The sequence below is a fragment of the Vicia villosa genome, unplaced genomic scaffold, assembly GCF_029867415.1.
Source record: "Vicia villosa cultivar HV-30 ecotype Madison, WI unplaced genomic scaffold, Vvil1.0 ctg.000032F_1_1_3, whole genome shotgun sequence".
NCBI lineage: Eukaryota > Viridiplantae > Streptophyta > Magnoliopsida > Fabales > Fabaceae > Vicia > Vicia villosa.
This window is the reverse complement of record NW_026704967.1, coordinates 430,812-451,439: the sequence shown is the minus strand read 5'-3', so window position 1 is coordinate 451,439 and position 20,628 is coordinate 430,812.

The window sequence follows — 20,628 nt, the reverse complement described above, 5'->3', positions numbered from 1 at the left end:
AAAGAAACCAAAACCAAATTCTTTTGTTACTTAATTTTTGACCAACTGTTTAAAGTTTAATTATGTAGAGAATTATTTCTCCTTTTGACTAATGCTATTAACTAGTTTTAATTGATTTTTTTAAGAGACAGGATTATTTATTTTGTTGAGAATCCTAAGTGATATAATTTATTGCTAATTTAATTAGTCAAAAAAACATCATATTACTACGAATATACAATACCTAGAGTAGTTTAATGTTTTAAAACTATGGATGCTGTGAAAATTAATACTCCATTTAGTATTTATTCAACATTTTTTATAACACAGTTAATTCATGATAAATAACAGGTTTAAATACTTTGTATAAAAACAGGACTGAAATAAGAATAGTATATATTCTATAAATATAATTTGTATGATGCATATGAAAATCAACTTAATTGATAATTGTGCATAAATATTTATTTATTGAATTATTCGCATGTTCAAATTCGCAATATTTTATTATTTGTATTTTGCTCTTTAACTTTTAGATTTTATTTCAATACTCTTAGCTCTTCAACCTCCCTTTCGATCACTTCTAATTCATTTTGAAAACTATTTTTTACTCTGCAAACAAAATTAGAGGTGAAAGAATGAGTTGTTCAAGAACTACATGTTAGATAAAGGTATGATAATCCTAGATATCTTCAAGAATCGTGTTCGTTCACTTTCCGAACAAAGTATTTCGACCCTATTCTTGTCTGGGTTCACTAAATCTCTGCGGGGATAATTCTCGAAGAACAATCTGTTTCTGACAATGGAGAACAGATCAGAATGTAGAGGAAGTATGTTTTTCGTATTCGAAACCGAGGCCAAATGACTCCTTATATAGGAGATCAACAATAAAAACCGAAATGACACACCTGTTCGGCAAAAACAGTTATGTTGGTTGGGAAACGACGCACCTGTTCGGTAAAACGGTTATGTCGGTTGGGAAAGAGCGTTGCCCCGCACCCCGCCAGGGGCTCCGCCCCTTGGAACCCTGTTTCTATTATTCGTATTCAATTGCACGTTTGGCTCTACGAGCATGCACTCCGCACTACCCTAACTCGTTTCAAGCTTAACGCATAATTGCATTGACCTACAGTAAATCACATTGTTACCAAAATACATCGATGATACTAAAATCACCAACACTACAAACATTAAACAAAATTCTAACTGTTAAAGAGAGAAATGCGGACAATGGGCTGAAGAAATTTTGTATAACATTGATCAGTGTAATTTGTTTTCTAATATAACTTAATATATATCATATTATAATTTTCTAATTCAATTTGAAAAGTTAAATATTTGATAGGGGGTTGAAAAAACACTCAAATCACATAAAATATAATAATCTTATCTTCTAAACAGACCTTGATAAAAACATACAAGATACAACAAACAACTCTTATTAATAACTGCAAAATCCTCAACAACATACCATAAACTACATACAACATACAACTTTTATTACTAACAACCACTACAAAAAAACTCCTCCCCAGCGACATAGGTAGCGACGTGGTTAACACGTGGGTAGTTGCGACGTGTTTCCCACGTCGCAACAAACTTTTATAATTAAAAAATCAATCCAACGTTATAATCAGACGTGTCAGAGGTTGCTTTTTTAAAAAAACTGTTGCGAGGTGCGTTACACGTCGCTAATAAAAAGAAAAAAATAAAAAAATACAAACTTTAACGTTGTAGTTGGTGGGAGATTTGAAATTTTTTGAATTTTAGTAGTGACGTTACTCCCACGTCGCAACGTATTACTTGGGAATATAACTCTGTCACTTTTACAGATGTGTCATTATTATTATGACCGTTTGAGTTTAGCGACGTGGGATCCACCTGGCAAAGTAGCGACGTGGTCATCACGTCGCTGATGTCCTTATATATTTTTTCACAAAACCAAAACCCTTGCGTTCCAGATTCAGTAACATAAACACAAACACATTTCCCTTTTTTTCTTCTTCTTCAGCGCAACTCCAACTCCCCCCCCCCTCCATTGCTGCAACTCCAACTCCCCCTCCCCTTTTCTTCTCCATTGTTGTCTTAACCTCCCTCTCAAATATCACTAAAGGTAACTAATTTTATTTTTTATTTGTATAATTTAATTTTTTTAGAACTTTTAAATTTCTGAAATTAATTTAGAGTATTTTTTGAAGGATTGAAGTTTGAAGTTTGAAGATTGAAGAATTGTGAAGAAGAGGTACTACAAGAGTGAAGGAGATTTGAAGAAGAGGTATTTTAGTAATTTTTTATATTTTATTTTTATTGTGATATATATTCTGTTTAAATATTTTGTTTTTTATATATATATTCTGTTTAAATATTCTGTTTTTTATTGTGTATAATTTTTTATATTTTAATATATATATTCTGTTTTTTATAACTAAATAAATTTATTTGGTCTAAGTTTAAATTAAATTTGTATATATTCTGGTGTTGAAGTATTTTTTTCTATACTGGTGTTGTTGAAGAATTTTTTTCTACTGTGATTTAGTAATTTTATTTAGTATAGGAGGAGATTTAGATAATATTTTTATTGTAAAGAAATGGAATTTTCTGAATTTATTTAGGTGGTAATTAGGTTTAGTTTAGTTTAGGTTTTTTATTGTGATATTTTAGAATATAAAATATATGTATTTTAGAATTTTAAAAATTAATAGAAAAATGTTTAGGTTTATTTTTAAAATATGTTTTTTATTTTCTAAATAAAATATATGTATTTTATGATATTATTCTTAAAAACTAAATATTACTAAAAAAGAGTATATATAGAAAAAGAATATATGTTATGTTATTGTTATTATATTAGAAATACATTTTTTTTAAATTAAAATATATATTAAAAGTAGAATATATGCAATAGAAAAAGAAAAGTATTTACTATTTACTATAAAGTAAATATTATATGCAATAGAAAAAGAAATGTAATATAAATTTTAAATTATAAAAAAGATTTTTATGAAATTATTTTTTATGCTCCAAATATTTTTATAAATTATTTTTATTATTTTTTATGCTCCAAATATTTTTATAAAATATGTTATTATTGACCAATTATTCAAAAAATTGTCTTTATTTACTATTTAGTTTAAAAAGGAATTTTTATTCGAGAGAAATAAATAAATGATGAACACATCAATTACTTTAATAATAATTTATTGTATATTCATATATGTGATCATTAAAAGAGATGAAAATATTTAGTGTAATAGTGTAAAAAAAATAATGGATATCAAATTAAGAAATTAAATTTTAAATTATAAAAATGATTTTTATGAAATTATTTTTTATGCTCCAAATATTATAAATGGTATAAAATAAAATAAAATATAATATGATTATATGGTATATTTCTAAAATTGAAATATATGTTATTGTTATTAAATTGAAAATACATTTTTTTAAATTAAAATATTATATTAAAAGTATAATATATATTATATATGTATTTTTAAAATAAATAATATAACATGTATTTCTAATAGTAGTATTTTAAATACGCGTAGTTAAAAATATTTAATAGTAGTATTTTTAATATAACATGTGTAGTTAAAAATATTAGTAGTATTTTTATTAAATATAACATGCGTAGTATACGTCTAAGAATAATATCAAGTTGATTAGTATTCTAACTCAAAATAACACCGATTGTATAAATTTGCAGTATGGAATACTATCGGTATTATCGTAGTTGGATGTACGATAGAACATTTCCAGGAAGAATGGGACTTAAACCCAATTTTATAGTAGGAGTTGAAGGGTTTATCAGTTGGGCGTTTGCTCAGGAATTATGTCGAAGCGAAGGAGGAGTTAGGTGTCCCTGTCTTAAATGTGAATGTAGACCAATAATTAGTGACCCACAGGAAATAACAGCTCATTTGCATAGAAGGGGTTTCATAGCAAATTATTGGGTTTGGACGTTTAACGGTGAAGAAATGCCTAGTAACGTACCAGAGACTAGCAACTCTCATGCTTCAAGTAGTCGGCCGCCTGTGGAATATGAGGAAAACTTTAATCTGATTGGTGACATGGTTGAGGATGCTTTTGGTGTGAACGTGACTTATGATGAGCCTGAAGATTTTGGTGGGGAAGAGATGCCGAATGAGGAAGCGCAGAAATTTTATCAGTTGTTGAATGAGATGAATACACCGTTGTTTGATGGATCGTCTGACTCAAAGTTATCAATGTGTGTGAGATTGTTGGCCGCCAAGGCAAATTGGAATGTTCCTGATAAGTGTTTGGAATTCTTCGTAAAGATGATGTTGGACTCAACTGCAATGAAAGACAACTTGCCTACAACATTTTATGAAGCAAAGAAGTTGGTGTCGAAGTTGGGCTTAAGAGTAAGAAAGATTGATTGTTGCATTAATGGTTGTATGTTGTTCTACGACAATGAGTTTGGTACTCAAGATGGGTTGTTGGAGGAATGTAAGTTTTGTATGAGTCCAAGATATAAAGTTCCAAGTAGAGCCGTTAACACTAATCAAGACCGTGTAGCAGTAAAGTCCATGTTTTATCTTCCGATAATACCAAGGTTAAAAAGAATGTTTGCTTCAATGCACAGTGCAAGTCAAATGACATGGCATCACACAAATAACACAAGTCCAGGCACTATGCGGCATCCATCTGATGGCGAGGCATGGAAGCACTTTGATCGGATGCATCCTGATTTTGCCGCAGAACCTAGAAATGTCAGGTTGGGATTATGCTCTGATGGATTTACTCCATATGTCCAAGGGTCGGGAACTGCATATTCTTGTTGGCCAGTTATTGTAACCCCCTACAACCTCCCTCCTGAGATGTGCATGACAAAACCATACATGTTTTTGACGTGCGTCATTCCAGGACCTTCGAGTCCAAAAGCAGGAATTGATGTGTATTTACAACCTTTAATTGATGATTTGAAGAGATTGTGGATTGGAGAATGGACTTATGATATATCACGTAAAGAAAACTTTACGATGCGAGCTTCATTGATGTGGACCATCAACGACTTTCCAGCATATGGCATGTTGTCTGGTTGGGGTACGCATGGCAAAATGGGTTGTCCGCATTGCATGGGAAACAACAAAGGGTTCACGTTGGATAAAGGTGGGAAAAGCTCGTGGTTTGACTGTCACCGCAGATTCCTACCACGAAATCACTCCTATAGAAGAAACATGACAAACTTTAAAAAAGATGTACGAGTGAAAGATGCGCCTCCGCCTCGATTGTCACCATGGGCTATATGGGAAAAAGTTAGTGAGCTACCAAAATTTACAGATACTGGCAAAGAATGCCGAATTGAAGGATACGGAGTCACGCACAATTGGACAAAAAGAAGTATATTTTGGGACCTCCCATATTGGAAGGATAACTTGTTGCGCCATAATCTAGATGTTATGCATATTGAGAAGAATTTTTTTGATAATGTATTTAACACAGTGATGGATGTGAAAGGCAAAACGAAAGATAATGAAAAGGCCAGACAAGACATGGAAAATGGTGTAACAGAAGAGAGTTGGAGTTGAGGCCTCTACCGAATGGAAAGTTATTAAAACCCAAGGCTTGTTTCACTCTGACTTCCCAAGAAGCTAAAGCTGTTTGTCGATGGCTAAAAGATTTGAGAATGCCCGATGGCTATTCATCAAATTTATCAAGGTGTGCTGACCCTAACACTGGGAAGTTGCATGGAATGAAAAGTCACGATTGTCACATTTTCATGGAACAATTGTTACCAATTGCATTTGGCTCGCTACCCAAACATGTTCTTGATCCACTAACTGAAATTAGTCAGTTTTTTAGAGATATTTGTGCGTCATCTTTAAAAGTGGAAGACATCATGAAGTTGGACCAAAACATTGCAATCATTCTTTGTAAGTTGGAACAAGTATTTCCGCCTGGTTTCTTTGACTCCATGGAACATTTACCTGTGCATCTTGCATATGAAGCTTTTCTTGGTGGACCAGTTCAATATAGGTGGATGTATCCGTTTGAAAGGTTCATGGGTGATTCAAAGCGATCAGTGAAGAATAAAGCAAGAGTTGAAGGTTCTATATGTGCACATTACCTGCATCGAGAAACATCACATTTTTGCAGTCATTATTTCAATCACTTGATGTTAACTCCTAGAACCATACGGAATCCGGTAAATGTCAACCAGAGGAGTCAATTCACCTTATCGGTATTCGGTCTTCCAGGTCGACCTTCTGGAAAGAAGAGTGTGCATTGGTTGACCCAGAAAGAAATGCAATCCGCACATGTCCATGTCTTGATCAACTGCGTTGAAGTTAAACAATACCTTGAGTAAGTTTACCCAATAGTTTTTTTACCTTTGTTGACAATGTCTGTATACCAAACTTATTTAACTTATGCTGTATATTTTGTAGGGAATTTAACAATGCCTATTTTCATAGTACCGGTGTACAGTCAACATCCGGCGTCATTCATGCTCAATTTCCCTTATGGTTCAAGCAAAGATTGTCTACCGTGTTTCCACCAACTCCAGAAATACTCCATTTGAGAAACTTAGCAGAAGGCCCTATCCAAAGCGCAAATGATTGGCACACATACTTCGTGAACGGATATAAGTTTCACACTGAGGCATGGACTGAAGAGAAAAAAACCATAAACAGTGGTGTATTTGTAAAAGGAGTTACAGATGGTGGTGAAGATGACTTTTATGGAGTTATTAAACATATCTACGAGTTGGTATACCATTACATGGATTCAGAAAATAAAGTTGTCTTGTTTTATTGTGAATGGTATGATCCAAGTAGAGGCACCAAAATAGACAGGTCATACGGTACTGTTGAGATTCAAATGAACCGGAAATACAAAGAGTATGATCCTTTCATAATGTCAAATATTGTTAGGCAAGTTTATTATGTACCTTATCCTTCATTTGTGACACGTAAAAGAGGATGGTGTGTTGTAATAAAAACAAAACCCCAAGGTCATATTGAAAACGGAGATCAAGTAGAAGATGTTGCCTATCAAGTTGATGATGTTGATCAAATTAATGAAGTGGTTGCAGCTGAAGACATTACAAGTTTGAATGACACAACTGTTGAGGGACATCAAGTTGATGCATCTATATTGTTGGTTGAAAATAATGTGGATGAAGAGAATGATGAAGAGTTTGAATCCGATGACAATAATGAAGAGAATGACGAAGAGAATGATGAAGAGAATGACGAAGAGAATGACGAAGAGAATGATGAAGAGAATGATGAAGAGAATGATATGGATAGCGAAGATGAAGAATAACTAAACATTGAATGTAATATCTAATTATGTGTTAAGTAATATCTAGTTATGTGTTAAAGAATAACTATTTATGTGTTAATGAATATCTATTTATGTGTTAATGAATATCTATTTATGTGTTAATGAATATATATTGATCTTAATGAATTTATTATCTTTGTTGGTGAATAATAAAATAGGTAACATGCCACCTAAGAGTAAAGATAGTGGTAGGAAGTCCCAACGTCCGAGGATAGTAGTATGTGAGGCGCCTCCCATGGCCGTGTCTTCCCGCCCTCAGAGTGTTGATCATATGTCTTTAGCCAGTACTCAGGCTTTTACCCCATTACTCTCCTCCCACACATTCCCGTCTGGGGTACCACCATCCTTCCAGTACTCAGCGGTACCGCCATCCTTCCAGCATCCTGGTGTGCCCCCATCCTTCCAGCAGGCGGCAGGACCTAGCTTTCCATTCACACATACTGGTGTGCCCCCGCCCAGCTTTCCATTCGCCCATACTGGCATGCCTTCATCCTTCCAGCATACTGGAGGATCTGGTTTCTCATATCCCATGCAGATGACTTCCTCCTTTCAGCATACGGGAGGATCCAGTAGTACACCTCCGACACAGGCTGGACGATCTCCTAGTCCACGCCCCACACAGGCTGGACGATCTCCCCGTCCACGTCCGACACAGGCTGGACGATCTCCTAGTCCACGCCCCACACAGGTTGGAGGCTCTCGCACCCCACATCCCACACATGTACCAGCACGTGAGGTTGATGAGGCAGTTGATGAGATAGATGGAGCTGATCTTCGTGGGAGGGATGATCCTGATGAGATTCATGTGATTGACGGCAGATTTTGGATTCAGCCCGAAGGAAGCAAGTAAGTTTCCTATTTAAAAACTTTTATAGTATGTATACTTTTTCATTTTTTTTATAAATTTATATCTAACATTTTCATTTTTTGTTTCAGTTTTACGCCGAGTCGGACAGCTGCTAGGGTTGTTAGCTATATAATTCAGCAGATGTATAAATCAGCTTTTAAGAGCTATGGGGACGTCAAAAATAAAGATGAATGGTTTAGAATGTTTAAGGTATTGTTATTTATATATGTTATGCATTTAATTTATTGTTTTAGTTATAGTTATTTAAATAAAATTCTCATTATAATTACTTAACATTTTATTTTAATGTCATACATTATTGCAGGAGAAATGTGTGTGGGATCCTTTGAGTGAAAAAAGTGTTCAGAAAGTTTTCAACACCAGATGCTCTAAAAGAATGTCTGATATGCTGCGGAGAGTAAGGGAGAATCATGAGCTTCATGGCATCCGTCCTAACTGGATAGGCGAGGAGGTTTTTCATGATCTTGTTACATATTGGAGGAGTCCAGAATTCCGGGCTAAATCAGAAACTTTTAAGAAGATGAGGGCATCTGAAAAGGGCGGTTGTGTCAACACAGTTGGAAGTATTAGCACCGCCGAGCATGCCCGACGATTGGTAAAAATTTTAAATTTTTTAAGTTACATCTTTATTCATAATATATTTTACTAATTCTTTTTAATTATATTATTTAGGCTAAGGAGTTGGGGAGAAAACCATTGATGCCTGAGCTGATTTCGAGGACCCGGACAAGGAGATCGGGAGGTTTTGTCGACGAGCGCACGAAGTTGTATCTTGTAAGTGAAATTTACGTTGTTTATTTTTTTTAAATTAATACAAAATTTGTGACGTGAATTTCATGTGGCAATTGATAAATTGCCACATTAAAATCATGTGGCAAATCATAAGTTGTGGCGTGAAAATCACGTGGCAACTTTTTAATATATTTTAATTGACTAATTAAATATGCATTTAAATATTTAACTTACATTTTTTATTGAATATCTGTGCAGGAAGATTATGATAGGCGACTTGCCATTTTTCTGGAAAATAATCCTCAATTCATGCCAGCAGAGGGGGAGCCGCTAAATGCGGATGTTGATCACTATATCTGGTGTGAGGTTATTAAAGAAAAAGGACCTAATGGTTGCTTTTTTGGTGCTGGAAATTTGGCGGCCAGCTATAGACGTGGTGACCGCAATCTGTTTCAAAGACTTCAGGATGGAGAGGGTGGATCGCGTCAACCAAATCTGACACAGGAACAAACTGAATTAGTAAGGCAATTGGCGAGACGCGAAAGTGAGGCCCAGATCGAGATGATGCGGAAGAAGCAGGCTGATATGGAGGAGCAGCATGCGCGACAGATGGAGGGCATTATGAAGAAGCAAGCTGAGATGGAGGAGCAGATGAGACGGTTTATGCAAGGAGGTGGAAATTACAGTAGTGCTCCTCCTCAAGAGCCGGAGGATGACGGGGTGGCTGATGATTTTAATCCGGATAATTATTTTCCGGATGATGCGTCTTGAAAACATTTTGTATTTTATTTATTTTTAATTTATTTTTATGTAAAATATTCTACATTTTAATTCATAACAGTATTAGTTTTAAATTTTTAGTTTTAATTAATTGAATTTATTATATAATGTTTATTATATGAATTTATTTTATACAAATTTATTATATAAATTAGTTTTTATAGATTTTAATATATAAATTTTATTTTATAGGTTTTATTATATAAATTTTATTTTATAAATTTTATTATATAAATTTTATTATATAAATTTTATTATATATATTTTATTATATATATTTTATTATATATATTTTATTATATATATTTTATTATATATTAATTAATTATAAAAAATATATAAAACAAAACAAATCTAGGGTGAATAAATTTTAAAAAAAAAAAGCATTTAATGTAGCGATGTGGTAATCACGTCGCTACATTGGTCAGCAAACACACTGTCCCACACCTGCCACGCCTGTTGTGTGTGCAGATGGATGTTCCCCATGTTTCCTTGTTGCGACGTGGGAGGCACGTCGCTACTTTCTGACGTGGTCTCCACGTCGCTACAAGTTGCCACTTTGTCTCCTGCGACGTAGTGGCCCACGTCGCTACTTTTTTGTTGCCACGTGATATTTCATGTTGCGACGTGTTTCCCACGTCGCTGCAGAGCATATTTTTTGTAGTGAACAAACAACTTTTATCAACAACAACAACAACAACATATCAACTGATAAAATGTTTCACGAACATACCTGTCGTAAAATGGCATCCATAATAAATGGAAGATGAAGTTGAAGTGAGAGCTGCAAACTTGTGTTAAATTTTAATGGATGTCATTTCACACAAGTTTGCAGCGTTCACTTTAGTTTCATCCTCGTTAATTTTTTTCTTCATAGCAACACATATCATCAATGAACCACACCCATAGTATAGGGTTTCTTGAGTTAATTTTTTTTCATTCGCCTTCCTTACCTACAAGTCAAAACCGACATAAATCGCTATTGAAATATAAACAATGATACATAAACAACATATTAAGCTAACTTCTAAACAGATTTTGAAACATAGACTATTGAACCATGTAAGAACCTATGAACCTATATTATATATTGTGAAGACGAACCTGTAACGTAACGATTTTATAAAATTTGATGCAATAAAGGTAACCCTTCAAAGAAGACGAGTTCATTAAAATTTGAGAGAAACAATTGTTATATACTGAAGCATGATAATTTCGCATATATATATATATATATATATATATATATATATATATATATATATATATATATATATATATGTATATATATATATATATATATATATATATATATATATATATATATCCTTATGCATGGTGCATAAATCTCGTACGAGTAATATTTAAATTGTTCCGAGTAACATTTTAGTTAGAAATGAGTAATAATATTATAATCCATGAATAATATATGCATTATTTGTACACATCTATTAATTATGAGTGATTATTAATTGTGGGTAATGCGTACACTATTCTAAGTAATATTTACACCATTCTGAGTAATATCGAATTTTAAGTATTTTGAGTAATATATTCATTGTTCTGAGTAATATTTATACTATTTTGAGTAATCTGTATACTATTTTGAGTAATAAATATAATACTTTGAGTAATATAAACAATATTTGAGTATTTATGCACCGTGCATAAGGATATACCTTATGCACATCAACACATCCCTATATATATATATATATATATATATATATATATATATATATATATATATATATATATATATATATATATATATATATATATATATATATATATATATATATATATATGGAAAACCTTTCCCCATGATTGATAATGAGAACCTTGATGAAATAATAGCACATAACAACAGTTCATATAGCACCTAACACCATAATTAATAATATGAATTATGGTGATATATAAGGACATACCCATTTTGTAACAAAAATATAGGAAATTGTTGGTGCTGGGATTTGAACCCTTACATTCCAGGTACATTTTACCACGGTTGTTAACAATGATCGTAGTGAAATCTATTTTAGTAAATAGCAAAAAACAGAAGCGTCTTAAAATAATTTATTACTATGGTTAACAGGAAGACCTTTTTAATATAGTGTTACGAAAGGTCTATTTTGTAGTAGTATTTATAACGTTGTATGGAGGTTAGGGCTTGTCGATGGTGATGAGAAGCCTTGTACGAAGATGTTTTACGATGGTTTTAGGATTCCAACTCATGTGAGTTGAGAGGCTCTGTAGATGATTGGTGGTGATTGGAAACAAGCGTATGGGGTATGGTCAGCGGTGCGTTATGACCTTCTTAAACACTATACATCTAGGGTGTAAAGAATGTATATGACTTAAGACCAGTCCTTTTATCCTACATAGGGAATGTATTTATAGAGACCTTTCAGGTCTAGAATTATCTTGGGAAGGGTCACCGCCCACCTAGTCATTGATAGACCATTGAATCCCTATTTCCTAAGAAGTCATAGATCAGTTATTGACCCTAACTTTACGCCAGAAACGCCTTATCCCACTTTTCCCACTAGTGGGTAATAGGAAAGTCTTGGGAATGAGGCGATACCTTTGCTTTGAACGACATTCCAACCTCTCCTCCTATGGGACGATCTAAGAATATCGCCCTAAGCAAGACCCTCTATAATTATAACACTATAACTATGATATTAGAAATAAATTGATTAGTCTAAAATTTAGAGATATGTAACAATTGAAAGATAGTGTTAGGAAGATTGAGAAGTTTAACCTTGAAAAAGAAAAAAAATGAAGAGCAATGAGTGTTTTTCTTGAAAATATAAAGACCTTAATATAGAGTGGGTATATAGTGAAGAATTTGTAGATAAGAAGTCAAATGATGTAAGTGTTTGTTGTTACGTTTATTACAAAAGTAAGTCTTACAATTACTGTAACACCCCAAATCTAACCAACGATTTAATAACAAAATCAGAATGCAAAATTCCAAACAATCATGAGGTGTCACATTACAACTTTAAACAATCACATATCTCAACTCATTAAACAGATACATAGCCTATATTAATAGGGAGAACTCATAACCAATCAACTTTCAAACAATGCAGCGGAATCATAAACTCATAAAATTCATATAATAGCATCTTTGTCAACATGACAACAACTAAACAAATCGTCTTCATAAAACAACACAAGAGTTAAACTCAAATCATAACAAAGAAAATATGCGTCAATCCCCCCCCCCCCCGAGTGCTACGTATCAAAGCAAAAGAAACCAACTCGAGCTACTAACAGTAAACGGCTACTCATCTTCGTTACCTGCACGTTACCCACAAAGGGTAACATTCAAACAGAAGGGGTGAGATATCAAACAATATAAAGGAATGTATGATAATATTTATAGCGAAAATAAGATCATACACTATTCGCCTCCATTAATAACTGACATCTTCACCAATTGGATGTGAACAATGCCTTCTTACATGGAGAAGTTCAAGAGGATGTGTATATGACAATTCCACTAGTTGTTAAACATGACAAACCGTACCCAATCATGTTTGCAAGCTTGTCAAACATCAGTACAAACAATCTGATGGAGGTGTTTCATTGTTTACAAAATAGGATTAAACACCATTCACCATAATGCTATAATGCTAGTTTATATAGATGATGTTATTTTGACAGGTAACTCACTACAAGAAATGAAACAAGTTAAGGAGAAATTACACAAGGAATTTGAGATCAAAGATCTAGGTTTGTTGAAATACTTTCTTGAAATAAAGGTTGCTCATTCCAAACTTGGCATTTCATTGTGCCAAAGAAAGTATTGTTGGACCTCTTACTAGATTCATAAATGCGATGTGCAAAGCCAACTTCCACACCATCGGATCCATCAACAAAACTTCACAAGGATGCAAGCAAATCATACCATGACATTCCTACCTACAGAAGATTGGTTGGATGGTTGATTTACCTAAATGCTACAAGACCTGACATAAATTTATGCACTCAATAATTGAGTCAGTTCTTATCTGCTCCAAGAGTGAACCATTTCAATGCAGCCATTCGTGTTTTGAGGTATTTGAAGTCATGTCCTAGCAAATAGATATTTTTACCAAGAGATTCACAGATCGATTTACAAGGATACTCAGATGCTGATTGGGTTGAATGCTCAGATACTAGAAGATACTCAGAATAATGTTTCTTTCTTGAAAGATCTCTCGTATCATGGAGGACCAATAAACAATTAACTTTTCCTAAATCATCAAATGAAGCTGAGTATCAGGCTTTGGCTGCTACTACATGTGAGCTTTAATGACTTGTCTATTTGTTCAAAGATTTTAAAGTCGATTGCATAAAGACACTAGTGATGTATTGTGATAACCAAAGTACATTGTACATTGCAGCTAATCTGATGTTTCATGAAAGGACCAAACTTCTTAAGATTGATTGTCACGTTGTGAGAGAGAGAAGATATTGGAAGGATTGATGAAATTACTACTATGTACATCAAAGCACCAAGCATCTTCACCAAACTCTTGCTACATCAACCTTTTAATCAATTGTTATCCAAGTTCATAATTCTTGATATTTATCAACCATCAACTTGTGAAATAGTGTTACATGATGAGGCTTCTTATGATGCAAGCAACATGAAGACAAAGCTTGAGATGAAGTGCTAACTTTTTGCAATCCTATAGGAACTTGTGTAATATAATTAACATTAACCTTACCTGTTCTATAAGTAAAGCTTGTAATGTCCATAATGAATCAATGACATCAAATGAATTTTACTCAACATGCTTATTCATATAATAACTATCATATAAAAAAAAAGTTTCATTTTTCATTTTCCACTCAATAACTACCCGATTTTCATGTATTTTGTTGCTTTTAATGTATTATGATTTTATTACTTTTTCGTTTTTCATTCAAATTAGCGATAATTATAAGTTGCTTGATACAATAGTTATAACTTGTACCATTAAGCCTATTAACTAATTTTTTCTTAAGATCTAACTTGAGTCATAAATTGATACTCGAATTTGTTTGTTAAATATGATATTAATTGTTGTCAAAATTATAACGAATTTTACTTGTAAATATGACGGGAAAAAAAATACAAATTTGTGAGTTTATAATAAATTGTTTGGAATTATTAAAAATGACAATTACATTCAATTCCATGTATTACATTGCAATCGGAAATATATATTTTGCATTGCTATTTTTTTGTATTATGCACTATATACCTATAGAGAAGTGGGGCTTCAAATAGCATTCGTACTAAATTATAATTAATACAAAATATAAATGTAAATAAGATAAACAAAAAACAAAAAACAAAAACACAAATTTTGAGTATAAGACAACGTACGCTATATCCTTTGGCATCATGTGATAGGGATAAAAAGGTATCAATACAAGTTGTTTAGAACAAGTGGGTGCACTTGATATTTCCCAAAATATTCCGACAAAACAAAGGTTTCTCATCTATGCATTAAACTCATTTCCTAACTTTGTAAGGCTTTTTCAACTTTACTTATATTCTTTTCTTTTTTCTTTTGGTATTTAACTTTACACTTTGATATTAAAAAACAAAGAAAAATAAGTATGTTTTATGTTGAGTTTCGATTATATTTAATTTATTGTTAGCTTTTGATAAAAATAAGTATTTTTCTTAGAAATACAATCCTTGAGTGTTAATACAAAAAATATTATTAGAGATTTACTTAAATCCACGCTAATGCGATTATGAGGTATTGTCCATTTAAGGCGTGAAACTCTCACGGTTTTGTCTAATAAAAAAGACATCTCGTTAAATTGATGAGTGTTAATGTTGTGTATAAATTAAATCGATTTTCAAATAATATGAGTCTATTTTGACCTAACCGGACCAATATGTAATATCTTTTAGTCAAACTTTACGGTTATAATAAAAAACAATAAAATAATATTCAGTATTTAGTAAAGATAAATAAAAACTACTAATATATTTCCTTTGGTTAGTGTTTTTTGTTCTAAAATTAATCTATTAGAAATGAACAAATGTATACTTATTGTTGGATGATAGTTATTAAAGAATAATATCTTTTCTTGAATATATCTTGAGAAGATATGTGATTGATTTTGGAATTTTTGAGTCACGTAAAACTAAAACTTGAAACTTGAAAGTGTTATGTTTGTGTGTGTTTTGAAAGATCCCATGACATATGATTCTAAGCCAAACCACAAGTTGAAATGTATATATGGATCATGAAAAGCAAAAATCAATGTTGTGGGGAAATTTTGAGAAGTGGTCCTATTCACTCTCTCCTCCATTGTCATTGAGCCAAGTAATATACAGACCTTGGACCAAGACACAACCAAGAACGCCAAGTTCGACAAATCACAAGGTGGACTACACTACGTACAAGTTGGAGGTTGAATTAATACAAAATCATTATATTATAAAAAAATAAAGTGACACTCATTTTATGGTGTTTGTCTTTTTTGTTGATATGTACTACTATATGACTTAATATAAGACCGGATACGGATAGTATAAAAACAACTCATACAATTTAAATTAGGTTCAATGATCAATTCATACAAATTAAAAGTATATTAACAAAGTCAAAATTCTAGATAGTGATTTAGTGCATATTTGATTACATATATTTTTTTTAAAAAGATAATAGTGATTTTATAATACGACACTGAAGAAGTTTTAAGAGTAAACTTATACGTAAATAAGATTCAAAAATAACATTAGTAAGATCATAATACTCCGCTTCAGCATTATAATGAGATAGAGTTGGTTGTCGTTTTGCAGATCAAAAAATTAGATTGCCCTCAAAATAAACACAATATACCGAATAATACATGAACTGAGGAGGGAGATAGATACAAACCAAGAGTAAATGAATCTTTAATGTACGGAATAATTCACTTTAAGGCAGACACATGCAGACACATGTTGCATTATACATTCATGCATTAAAATACTTACATGCTGAACAAAATACAAAATACCAGGTCTAGTGAAAGATATATTCCAAAGCTCTGATAAGACTTCGATATTCAAAAGAATCATGATATGGGTTATGTGAGGTGCCACTAAGTTTTGTTTTTGTTACCATTGGGATAAAAGTTGGTTTGGAATAATACATGATAACTCACTCAATGATTTCTTCGACATATTTATGTCGTGAGAGAAAAATGTCATTTGAGTGCCTTGTATCTGAGATATCTAAAAAATAACTTAGAGGACATAAATCTTTCATAGCAAATTTGGACTCATTTTAGACATGATGGACTAACCGAGGGTGTCTGATGATGCCGAAATAATGATATCATTCACATAAAGAAGAATGTAGGATGTGCCATTTCTATAATGAGAGATGAATAAAGAATGATCACATACACTTGAGAAAAACTCAATGTAGCACCAAGCGTTGGTTTCTAGCACAAGGCTTTTGTCTGCGATCATACAAGAACTTCTTCAACAAGCACACATACTCAAGATGTTGAGGATCACGAAAAACTAGGAGGTTGGTACATATACATAATTTCATGATATTTCCATGTAAAAAGATATTTTTGACATTTAATTGATGGGGACACCATTATTTCAAATAGAAATACTCAAAATCGTCCGTGCAGTTGTTAGTTTAACTACTGGATTAAAATTTTCAACACAATCTACACTAGCCTATTAATTAGAGTCATTTTCTACTAATCGAACTTTATATCTGTTAAAGAAACCATCAAATTTCTTTTTATGCCTAGAATTAATGTCACAAACTCCAAAAAATATTAGCATTAGAAAGACGTGGCACTCAATCCCACATCCTATTGACAATAAGAGCATTATAATCGTCTTTCATACCCATTCTCAATTATGATTATGTAATGCATTAATTATATTGATGGGCAAATAAGGAATAAGGGTTGGACTAAAGGTGTGGAGATTAAAGAGTTCATGTGGCTTAAAGATGTCGTGTTGTGCTCTGATGGTCATTTGAGGAGAAAGTGGAGGGTTAAATAAAGAATTAGTAGGTGTAGACATTTGAGGAGGAGATGGCATGTTTGGTGTAGGCACGAGGTTTGTAAGAGTGGTGTTTATTGGGGAAAATGTGCTTGTTGAAGTGGAGGTGATGCTTGTTGTTGTGTGACAATGGTGTTGGGAAAAACTTCGATGAATAATGTTTGTTGTGGTGTAGCTGTGGCGGTGTCAAGTTGGATAAGGTTATTAGAATAAGGTAACGTAGATTGAAATTGAGAATAAGAAAAATATGTATCACTTGTATCCAAAAAATTATATCATGAGAACTCTAGAGCATTAATTTGAGGTAGAAAAAGAAAAAGTGTTTTCATCTAATACAAAGTATATTTCATATTCTAATACAAACACAATGCCATTGTGTGGTTCATGTATTAAAAGAATGATAAATTAAGTCAAAAATTAAAAAGTATTTTTAAGATTCAATTAAAAATGGATAAAAAATTATTATTTTCTCCATAATAGATTTTTTAGATTCAAAGTCAATAATCAATACTTGTAAGGTGATAAATGTTACTCTATATAAACTATTTGTAGACTATATATATCTTTAACTAATGTAGGACTTGAATCATTTTCAATACACTCCCTCACGCCTAACACTATTAAGTTTGATATGCATATATAAATGATGACATCTCGAATCAATATGCTCTTGATACCATAATAGATTTATAATTGAACCTAATTGTTGAGGAGATCAGGGAAGACGAGAGCAACAATTCACGCCCACTGCTCTAGGACCGTAAGAGAGGGAGACGTCACATCTCCATTCAAAACCTTAAGGCATTTGGTATGTGAGTTATCTCGCTTATAAATCTAACATTCCACTCATTCATAGTTGTTGTGAGACTTAACCACTAACACTTACACCTAACAATCTTTCCTACAAGTATGAGTCATCTACATCCTATAACAAGATCCAACACCAGATCATACTTGCTCCCCCACCAAGTCGAACCATGAATATGATATTATTTGTTAGGGAGACCGGGAAAAAGGGAGCAACAACGGACACCCAATACTCTAGGACTACAAAAGAGAGACGCCACATCTCCACCCTAAACCTTAAGACATTATTTATATGGGTCATCTCTCTTATAAATACAACATTCCATACATATATAGTTGATGTGAGAGTTAATCACTCACATTTGCACCTAACACTAACTCATCTCTACAATACTGTCTTTTAAAATAAAAAAATATCAATATATAGAAGAACATGAAAATGAATCTGAACCATTAGATTTTAAAATAAATGATGGAGTTTATGTGTCATTCTTTTTTTTCTCTCCTCCATCATTTATTTAATAATGGACGAGAGAAAAAAAAGAATGACATATAATCTCCATCATTTGTTTTAAAATCTAATGATTCAGATTCATTCTCATGTTCTCACATAAAAAAGGGAGTATATCAAGTGAGAGCATTTTATAATGAGAGATGGGAGGAACGAATATCAACCATTGGATTCATCAAGAGAAAGAAATTAATAGTCACATTAATATATTAACATTTTCTCTCTTGATGAATCTCATGGTCGATATTTGTTCCTCTTATCTCTCTTTATAAACTATACTCTTACAACCAATATATATAAAGAGAAACCAATCCAGTCCATTAAAATCAACATAGAAAGAGAAACCAATCCAGTCCATTAAAATCAACAAAATCAAAATTTAATGGTCGTGATTCATTGTTCTCATTTCTCATAATAACCAAGTGTTCTCACTTGAGTCGTCCCCATATATATATATATATATATATATATATATATATATATATATATATATATATATATATATATATATATATATATATATATATATATATATATATATATATATATATATATATATATATATATTGGTTGTAAGAGTATAGTTTAACTGTTGTTATTGTTCCTTCTTCCACCTATCGTATATTAATGTGTTTTAGACTTTGAGTTTAATTTCATAATAACTTTCTTTCTCAACGTGTTAACCGGCCATATGACGTAAATTAACATATTTTTGTTTTAATACATCAAGACTAGTTACTCCATGTTACCGTAATAAATTCGAAAACATAAACTAATGAACTTATAGTTAGATCTATTCTAAAAAGGAGGGCCATTAGCGACATAGTAATTTGAAGCTTAAATTAGTATCATGTCGGTCTTAATAACCGTGTCTTGTTTGAGACCAAACAACGAAGCTCGTATTTCCATAGAAGATAACGGTGTGCAGAGTAATGAAGTTTAAAATAACACAACGGTAATACTCAAAGATGGAGTAATGTTGAATTTTCATTCTCTAGTCTTCCCTGGAAATTAATGTGTTCATATACTTTTGTCTTAAGCAAGAGATGTTGGTTTTGTGTGTGTCATGATTTGAACTGTATTGAAAATGAGAACATCACAGTGTTTGCAAGGATTAGTTTTCTTTGCTTAGGAAATTGAAAATGAGAACATCACAGTGTTTGCAAGGATTAGTTTTCTTTGCTTAGGAAGTTAATTTCTATCACGTGATTCTACTTCTTTCTTAAATATTATTAGCAGAGTACATGCTATACTTACAAGGGTAATCAAATGGAAAATTTTAAACTAAAAGCAATAGTAGAATGTGAGAAATTTTTGGGTCTTATATAAACAAATCACATCAATGTGCTTGGTAAAAAAAAAAAAAATCACATCAATGTGTTTAATTTAATAATATGACTTTTCTGATAATAGAACTCTTTATAGCATATTTGTATAATAAAGTTGACCGTTAGATTGGAAATTATTATCATATAAATCATGTTTATAAAATTTAACATTAATAGAAAATTATTTGACATGTCAACGAGATGCATAAAAATTAACGTCTTACAAAATTTCATAAAAATCGTTAATTTTATCATTCTATTTAACACATCAAATGATTTTTTATCGATGTGA